This window comes from Triticum aestivum, chromosome 7B, assembly GCF_018294505.1.
Source record: "Triticum aestivum cultivar Chinese Spring chromosome 7B, IWGSC CS RefSeq v2.1, whole genome shotgun sequence".
NCBI lineage: Eukaryota > Viridiplantae > Streptophyta > Magnoliopsida > Poales > Poaceae > Triticum > Triticum aestivum.
The window spans coordinates 49786843-49797036 of NC_057813.1; the positions used below are offsets into that span (position 1 = coordinate 49786843).

The window sequence follows — 10194 nt, forward strand, 5'->3', positions numbered from 1 at the left end:
TAAGAGCGTTTTTTACACTAGTGTAGTGTCAAAAACGCTCTTATATTATGGGACGGAGGGAGTAGAAAACTGTCACAATATCAACAAAATCATTAGCGTGCCACATAAATGTACCTCTCCTTTATCCACTAGTTCCAAGATTTTTTGTTTGAAATTATTATTATTATTATTTTCTTTATAGAAAATTATTGGAACGACATACAACGAGGTACAAAGATTGATATATCAATATAAATGAAGCATCTTCTAGCTAATCATGTGATGCTAAATGTATCTTCCGGGGATTTGGTATAAACCACACAGGGGCTGGCAAGTTGGACCAAAGCTGAGGTGATACAATTCTTTCAACAGAGCAATTTCCAAGGTTGAGGACTCCAATATCACGCTGACTCTTCATGCTTCCAAAATGATGATAGGCATCATCCTCATCAGTAAAATAGACATGATTGGACTTTAACTGTGGATATTCATCGGCACTCAAACAAAGTGATTGATTATGCCCAAGAAACATCACACAGTCACATGAGCTAGTTATGTCTTCAAGCTTTTTTGCAGCAAAATCCACTTTAAATACGTCAAACTTGTCAGTGAAGGTCACATGAGAGTCATAGCCTAACTCAGGTTCCGAAACATCGCCATCCTCCCTATCCTCAGGTTTCAGCCCCGACAGATCCGTCGCATCCTCAAGCCCCTGTTCTGAAACATCCCCATCCTCCCAACCCAAACAGTTTCTTGACTTCCAAACTTGCAACAAATCACTGTATGGAGCTTGAGCAATGTACATGTAGTTGCAGTCCTCGATCCAAGCCTTCATTCGCCCCAGAACGATATTTTGTGTTACTACAGGTGCACTGAGATCAAACGTACGGACTTCTCCGCGTGAATCCAATGCAAAGAGCAGGCCATCCTTAAAGAAACAATCTGCATAATTAACATGTGGTGGCAACCAAGTCCATCTATCATCCCCTGCTCTTGCAAATGAAAGTTGTGACTCTGGATTATGCTTGAGTACCACATAATAATCTCCAGTCGATGGATCAGATGACAAAAATGCCTTCTCAAAGAGGTAGTCCCGCAGCTCGCCAAGCGAAAAGACCGAGGGCGTAGGGAAGTCGACTAAGCGTGGAGTGCCGGTGTACCATGAGTACTGATACTTGTGAAGAGCGCCGCCACCATCAAAGATGGGCTTCACCTGCTCAATGGTGGCGACGGAAGGCAGGGCGATCTGGTCACCGGTGACGGGGTTGAGGAGGTGCAGCTCGGACCTATTGTCGGCGGTGATGATCCAACCATGATTGGAGCCGATCACATACCTAGTGCGAATTGGTGGGTCTGGAAGGGCTAGTGTGTAGGATTTGTTCTCCACGAGGCTGAAGAGGCCTGCAACACTCTCACCGGCAGTTTCAGTGGTGTATAGGAGGCATGGTGTCTGTGTCAACCTGAAAAGCCCAAGATTGCAGAGCCTGGTGCAGGCAGAACGCCATGATTAGCAGACGGAGCCTGCCCGGACGAGGTCAAGTGTCTCAAGGCTGGCGAATATGCACATCAGGATGTCCTCCGGCAGCTCCGGCGAGGAATACATCTGGGGTTCGCTGGGTAACAGACGATGGGCGGCGAGGAATTCGACAAGCCTCTGTCCATACGTTGTCAGCACACCCGACAAGGCCAAAATGCTGCAACCAACGAGGGGAATTCCAGACGGCGACATGAAGAAGCTGAGCTCTCGCTGTATGTCTCCCCAATCTCCCTCCCCTGTGCTTGATGATCTCTCTCGTAGATGCAGGAATACTAGACACGGAGCGACAGAGGACAGGCAGGTAGGCTCCTGTATGATACTCCTACTTATAGAACGCCGACCGAGGCCTCCTCGCTCGTAGGTGAAGCAGATCCGACCCGGGATCGGGACGGATATCGCCGGAATTTGATTTCCTGGATTAGAAAACAGGACGCGGTCAGGAAAAGATACGGATTTTGTGTTATTTGCTGGATGGAGGAACGAACTTCCACAAATTCCGAGTTCCCCACCGTTTCGTTCTACTACTGTAGCCCCGGCAATGGCGAGAGGCGGAGATTGCTAACCGGCGGAAGGCAGCAGGCGGCACGAGGAGATTGGCTGGGGTATGGAGAGGGGAGGAGCAGCCGTAGCAGGCCGTCCGTCGTGTCCCACGGGGAAGAGTTCGGCGGTGAGGGTCCGTGGGAGCCAGCCGGAGGATCCGCGTCGCCGTCGCCGCCCCGGCGGTGGAGGACCCTGGGAGGCCAGCTTAAGCCCTTTTTTTTTCTTCCTAAAACCAGCTTAAGCATTTCAGCCCTTTCATAAAACATTTCTGGAACCTCCTTCTAAAACTTGCTACAGTTGTACTCCCTCCGTCCGAAAATACTTGTCATCAAAATGGATTAAAAGAAATGTATCTAAAACTAAAATACATTTAAATACATCCACTTTTATTCATTTTGATGACAAGTATTTCCGGAGATTTACATTTCTTTGCTACTTCTTCCTCCTTTTTTGTATACAAACCCAATTTCAACTATACTAGCTCAACATATTAATTCAAAACTTGACAGGTATATTTCTAATGCATATATTTCACCAACATTCAAGTTCGTTGCTTTCAAATTTAAATATTCAAAAACAAACACACCATAGGGGCCAAATGAATTAAATCCAAATAAAGCATGATAAAAACACTACATTCAAGAACTATGAATTTGCCACAAGTGATCAACAAGATCATCTTGGAGTTGGTGATGAGCTTTCTGATTCTTGATTTTGCGATGTGCACCGGCTCCACATGTGCAGCATTGTAGTCAAAGTTAAATCCCTCCGGTTAGCCTATCTCGTCCTTGATGATCATGTTGTGCAAGACAACACATGTTGTCAATGATCTGTCGTAGTATCTTTGGGTTCCAACATTCAACAGGACCACAAAAAATCATGAAGCAAACTTGAAGCACCCCAAAAGTTGTCGACATCATTTCTCACAGATTCTTAGCACTTTGCAAGTGAGAGTTATTGTTACCTTCCAGACGTTGAATTGTCTTCACACATGTGGTCCATGGAAGATATGTGTCATATGCAAGGTAGTAGCACACGTTGTATCCATGGTCATTGATAACATAGTTACAAGGTGGAGCTTGGCAGGCAGAAAGCCTTCCAAGTAGGAGAGATCTATGCAGAATTGAGGTCATTGCGCAAGCGATGCATTTTTAGCACCTAAATTTTTTATCCTTGATTTTTTTCTTTGCGAGATTTGGCGCCCGTTTTTGGAGATAATTGGTTTTTCTCTGGATTTTTGTTGGACGATGACAATAAACTAGCAACTCTTATCCTCGATCGTAGAGATATTTCCGTCAAATCTGCTTTTATAACTACCCAGTTATGTAGTAGTATTTGAGATACCCTAAGTGAGTCGGTCCTCCTCTCGAGAACATGTGAGGACCTCAGGTCGGAGCAACTCCTATTCTTGATGATCTTCGATATTTATGATAATTTTGGCCATGTTAATTTTTAGTATTGTGCAGCAGAGACAAATGGTGTGGCTCATGGACTAGCTAGTAGGGCCAGGGTTGAACCTCCAGGTGTGTGGACGGAGAACCCTCCCTCTTCCATTCGTAGTGTTACTTTGGATGATGTATCAATTTTTGAGATGAAATAAAGCAAGCAATAAATGGCATTTCCTCAACAACAAAAAAGTGGGGTACAAGTCCGTGAGCCCAAAGGTACTACAACTAAAACAATGAGGGGCGCACTTGAGAGAGGATCGGGGCAAGGCATATGTCTAAAGGCACTAGACGACAATGGAGACACTACACATCAGAACATGCACCACGCCAAGATCGGTCTCGAATACACCACACGCATTAGCAAACTACATAACATCCTTGCGAGGCAATGGAGTCACCCGTTCATTGACCAACTTGAGAAGTTTGACAGCCCACAACACCTTATCCAGATCAGAAGCGCCCCGTCGACTATGAGATGACGGTGCTGACTTCATCAATCTTAGGATTTGCTGGCCTAGACTCTCATAGGAGTCCCATTGGTGGCATTCACTAGCATGCCCACCGTTGGGACTCTTTTGGGCTTTGTTCGAATACACCCCATCCCAAGGGGATTGGAGGGGATTTAGGGGGAATTTGACTTGTATGGGATTTAAACACCTCCAATCCCTGCCAAACCCCTTAAATCCATGTCAACCGAACACAACCTTAAGAGACAGACAAAGGACGAAAGCAAGTTGGCCCCTACATCAAAAGCCTCGACGATGCGCATGAACTGTGCATGCCCCCTCCCCCTCCCCCCCTCCCACACACACGACGCCTAGTTCAGTTGTGGGGCATCCTGGGAGAGGATATCAATGTCAAGCATAGAAGCATGAGACGATGACAGACTTAGGGTGGTCGGTGAGAGAGATGTCATGCACAACAATCTGATGGTTAACCATCATAGCGAGGCCACCGAGAGGATAAAATCACCTTATCCCGGTGGTGCACGTCGTTGGCGGAGGAGGCGGTGCAAGCGAATGGTCCATCCCCGCTTGGAAGTTACCTCCTACTCTTTAATACACTAAATAAAATTACAATGGTAATTAACCTTTTTTGAGAAAAAGATCTAGTGATACCAACTTTATGTCACATGAACCGTGTATTAACAAAGTGGTACTAAGTGAAAGACTTGAATTAATGAAACAAAACATGCCTTATGTTAAAACTAATTAATTTGTGATATGTCTCCAACGTATCGACTTTTTCTCATGCTTTTCCTCTTGTTTTGGACTCTAATTTGCATGATTTGAATGAAACTAACCCCGGACTAACGCTATTTTCAGCAGAACTACCATGGTGTTGTTTTTGTGCAGAAATAATAGTTCTAGGAATGGAACGAAACTTTGAGAGAATTTTTTATATCAATAATAAGAATTTCTGGAGCCAAGACCTGCAGGAGAGGGGCACCTGGGTGGGCACAACCCACCAGGGCGCGCCCCCCTCTCCTGGCGTGCCCAGGTGGGTTGTACCCACCTGGTGGCCCCGCAGACAACTCCCCTGATACTATAAAATCACATATTTCAAGAAAAAATGAGCGAGAAAGAATTATCGCGATCCACAAGACGGAGCCTCCGCCTAGCCCTGTTCTTCCCCGGGAGGGCATATCTAGAGTCCGTTTGGGGCTCCGGAGAGGGGGATCTTCGTTCTTCGTCATCACCAACCCATCTCCATTACCAATTCCATGATGCTCCCCACCAGGAGTGAGTAATTCCTTCATAGGCTCGCTGGTCGGTGAGGAGTTGGATGAGATTCATCATGTAATCGAGTTAGTTTTGTTAGGGAGTGATCCCTAGTATCCACTATATTCTTAGATTGATGTTGCTATGACTTTGCTATGCTTAATGCTTGTCACTTTGGGGCCGGGTGCCATGAACTCAGATCTGAACTGTTTATGAATTCATCATTATATCCATGTTTTAGATCCGATCTTGCAAGTTATAGTCACCTACTACGGTTATGATACGACAACCCTGGAGTGACAACAACCAAGCCCACTCTCTGTGATGACCGTAGTTTGAGGAGTTCATGTATTCACTATGTGTTAGTGCTTTCTTCCGGTTCTCTATTAAAAGGAGGCCTTAATATCCCTTAGTTTCCAATATGGACCCCACTGCCACGGGACGGTAGGACAAAAGATATCATGCAAGTTATTTTAATAAAGCACGTATGACTATTTACGGAATACATGCCTACATTATATCGAACTGGAGCTAGTGTCGTATCGCCCTAGGTTATAACTGTCACATGATGAATATCATCCAACAACTCACCGGTCCAATGCCTACGAATTTATCATATATTGTTCCCGCTAAGTTACTATCGTTGCTACTGCTATCTTACTGCTACAATACCACTTCTATCACTGTTTCCGTTACTGTTACTACTGCTGCTATCATCAAAAACTATCATACTACTGTGCTACTGATCACTTTGCTGAAGATAATTAATCTCCAGGTGTGGTTGAATTGACAACTCAGCTGCTAATACCTTCAAATATTCTTTGGCTCCCCTTGTGTCGAATCTGTAAATTTGGGTTGAATACTCTACCCTCGAAAACTGTTGTGATCCCCTATACTTGTGGGTTATCAAGACCTTTTTCTGGCGCCGTTGCCGGGGAGCATAGCTATATTTGTTGAGTCACTTGGGATTATTATCATATTATCACTATGAAGAATCTGAAGGATGCTAAGACTAAGATATTTCCCTCAAAGATGAGGGGAGGTAAGGAACTGCCATCTAGTTCTACTTTAGATTCACCTTCTGTTATGAGTAAACTTGCAACACCACCACCACATGCTTTTAATTCTGACATATCGCAAGCTATTGATGATGCTACTTCTACTATGAATGATGCTTATGATGATGCTAGTACCATGCTCGATAATGATGATGTGCCACTTGGTGAATTTCTTGATGAACAAATTGCTAGAGTAATACAACATGATGTTGTTGAATCTGATGTTGCACTTGAAACTGAAACTCCTGAAACACTTGCTAGAGCTAGCCCTCCTAGATATGAATTGCCTAAGGTACCGGAAGGCTATGTTATGAGTGAATAGGCAACTAGAGATATTCTTGCTTGTAAGGATAGAGATGATCTAGAGAAATTATTACACAAGTATAAACAAAAATCTCTGAATGCTAGAATGAAATGTAATCCTAAGTTTGCTACTTCACCTATCTTTATTGATGATAAGGATTATGAATTCTCTGTCGACCCAGAGTTAATTACTTTGGTTGAATCTGATCCTTTCCATGGTTATGAAATTGAAACTGTTGTGGCACATCTTACTAAGTTGAATGATATAGCCACCCTTTTTACTCATGATGAGAAAAATCGATACTACTTTATTCTCAAATTATTTCTTTTCTCATTAAAGGGTGATGCTAAATCTTGGTACAATACTCTTGCTCCTGGTTGTGTGCGTAGTCCCCAGGATATGATTTACTACTTCTCTGAAAAATATTTTACTGCTCATAAGAAACAAGCTGCCTTACAGGAAATATTTAACTTTGTGCAAGTTGAAGAAGAGAGTCTCCCACAAGCTTGGGGGAGGCTTTGCCAGTTACTTAATGCTTTGCCTAATCATCCTCTTAAGAAAAATGAAATACTTGATATCTTCTATAATGGACTAACCAATGTTTCTAGGGACTTCCTAGATAGTTGTGCTGGTTGTGTTTTCAGGGAACGAACTATTGCTCAAGCTGAAGAATTATTGGATAACATATTGAAAAATTATGATGATTGGACTATTCCTGAACCACCGCCTAAACCCACTCCGAAGAAGAGGGGTATATTATATCTCAGTCCTGAAGATGTGCAACAGGCAAAGAAATTTATGAAGGAAAAAGGTATTAAAGTTGAGGATGTTAATAATTTACCTCCTATTGAAGAAATACATGGGCTTGAAGCACCACCACCACCCAAGGTGGTAGAGGTAAAATCTTTAATAAAATTCAATGATAGTGATGATCCTCATAATAAACATCCTAGTCAATGCCTTTATGAGTTTGATAATTACATTAGGAAGTAAGACCACTTCAATGCAAATGTTATGAAACAATTGAAATATAATTCTAATATGATTGCTTGCTTGAGTGACTTGTTATTTAGAATCTCAAATGATGTTAGAGGTGTTGGAAAACATGCTTCTATGGTTTGAACCCAGTTATAACAAGTTGCTAAATCACAAAGAGAATTACTTGATGAAATGAATAATAATATACATGACTTTGTTGTTAGAGTTGCAACTAGAGGATGTAAAATGACTCAGGAACCACTTTATCCCGAGGGACACCCAAAAAGAATTGAACATGACTCGCAAACAAATAACACTAGTGCACCTAGTCCCTCTAAAAAGAAAAAGAAAGAAAAATGATAGGACTTTGCATGCGTCTAGTGAACCTGAAATAGACAAACCTCCTGATAATGAAAATGAAAATTTTATCTCTGATGCTGAAACGCAATCTAGTAATGACCATCCACCTAGTGATAATTAAAAAGTTAATGATGAGGTTCATGAAGACACTGAACCAAATAATGACAAAGAACCAGATAATGATGTTGAGATAGAACCACATGTTGATCTTGATAACCCACAACCTAAGAATAAAAGATATGATAAAAGAGACTTTGTTGCTAGAAAACACGATAAAGAAAGAGAACCGTGGGTTCAAAAACCTATGCCTTTTCCACCAAAGTCAACTAAAAAGAAAGATGATGAAGAATTTGAACGCTTTGCTGAAATGCTGAGGCCAGTCTTTTTGCGTACTCGCTTGACTGACATCTTAAAAATGCCTCCTTATGCAAAGTATATGAAAGACATCATCACAAAATAAGATAAAAATACCGGAAGCTGAAATATCCACTATGTTTGCTAACTATACTTTCAAAGATGGAGTACCTAAAAAACTTGGAGATCCAGGTATACCAACTATACCTTGCTCTATCAAAAGGAATTATGTGAAAACTGCTTTGTGTGATTTAGGAGCTGGTGTTAGTGTTATGCCTTTCTCTTTATATAAAAGACTTGACTTGAATAAACTCACACCTACTGAAATATCTTTGCAAATGGCTGACAAATCAACTGCCATACCTATCGGTATCTGTGAGGATGTGCCCGTTGTTGTTGCTAATGTTACTATTTTGACTGACGTTGTTATACTTGAGATGCCCGAGGACGACAACATGTCGATTATCCTTGGTAGACCCTTCTTGAATACTACAGGGGTTGTTATTTATTGCAATAAAAGCAAGATCACTTTTCATATTAATGGTAACGAGCATATGGTGCACTTTCCGAAGAAACAATTCCAAGTGAATGGTATTAATGTTATTGAAAAATCTCTGACAATCACTATTGGAAGTTTTCAAATACCTTTACCTACTGTCAAAAAGAAATATGAAATGCTTATTGTTGGGGAAATGCATATCCCCATTAAGGTAACTTAGTGATTTATGAAAGTTCTTCGATTTTATGCTAATCGAAAGTGGTTGTTAATGAACCTTATTAATGAATCATTTCTGAACACGTATGAAGTTGATGAATTTAGTAAGCACTACCTTCTGTCCTTACTTTTTGTTTCCTGTTTTTACTAGTTAAATAAAATAAAAAGGCATGCTTTGTCTGTTTTATGCTTTTCCCGTGCAATAGAAAATGACCCAAAAATAAAAGTTCTCAGAATGCCCTGAAAATTGAACATGAATTTTTTCTGAATATTTCTGAATTTCTGGTGCAAATAATACCACAGGGAGATGCACCAGGTGGGCACAACCCACCTGGGCGCGCCAGGACCCCCAGGCGCGCCCTGGTGGGTTGTGGTCCCAACGTGGGTCCCCTCACTTATCTCTTTAGCCCAGATCATCACTTACCTCCAGAAAAAAATCGACATTGCTCTCTCTCTCCCGTGTTCTTGAGCTCAAACCCGCGATTTCAATCTCTTTGCTCGAAGCTTTGTTTCTAAAAATGTTTCGGGGGATTGTTGCTTGGTATGTGACTCCACCATTTGTCCAATTAGTTTTTGTTTTAGTGGTTTATTCTTTGAATAATTAGCTACTCCTGGTGATGTTGTAGATGAGCTTGCATGTTGAATTCCTAGTGTTCTAAGTAGTTTGAATGCTTACTATGGCCTCTATGTATCCCTATGAGTAGTTGCTATCAATTTTGTGAAGTTTTGTTGAGAAAAAAAGTTATGGACTAAAATTTCTGATTTCGTTCATAAGAAAATTGTACGCGGACATTATGAACCTATTTGGAAGAAGATCTTCGAGGAGGTGATCCTTAGGGGCATCTTCTAGTGACAGTTCTGCTCGTCGATCCTATATAGAACCGAGTGAAAGTTCCACACGAGATGCCGCCACCAAAACATGTTTATGGCCTTGCGATGAATTTATGCTACGTATAGGCATTAAGGAGGAATTTGAGCAATATGTTCACAATGCCGGTCTCGGTCCCTACATTTCAGATAAGTGCGAACAGCGCCACCTTCTTACTGAGTCGTTTGTCAAAGGATTTAAAATTTTCCCTCGTGAGTCTAGGGTGTCTTTTAAGATTTATGATAATCCATTTACCATCTCACTGGAAAAATTTTCTTACCATTGCAAACTTTCATTTTGGGGTTCGCTTGATGAACAACCAAAGGCTGAGT

The 10194-nt window shown here is 41.8% G+C and overlaps 1 pseudogene; it reads right to left on the minus strand.

Moving 5' to 3' along the window:
• Positions 1-200: 200 nt before the first annotated feature.
• LOC123157630 (uncharacterized) lies at positions 201-2322 on the minus strand (annotated as a pseudogene).
• Between the last annotated feature and the right edge of the window lie 7872 nt (positions 2323-10194).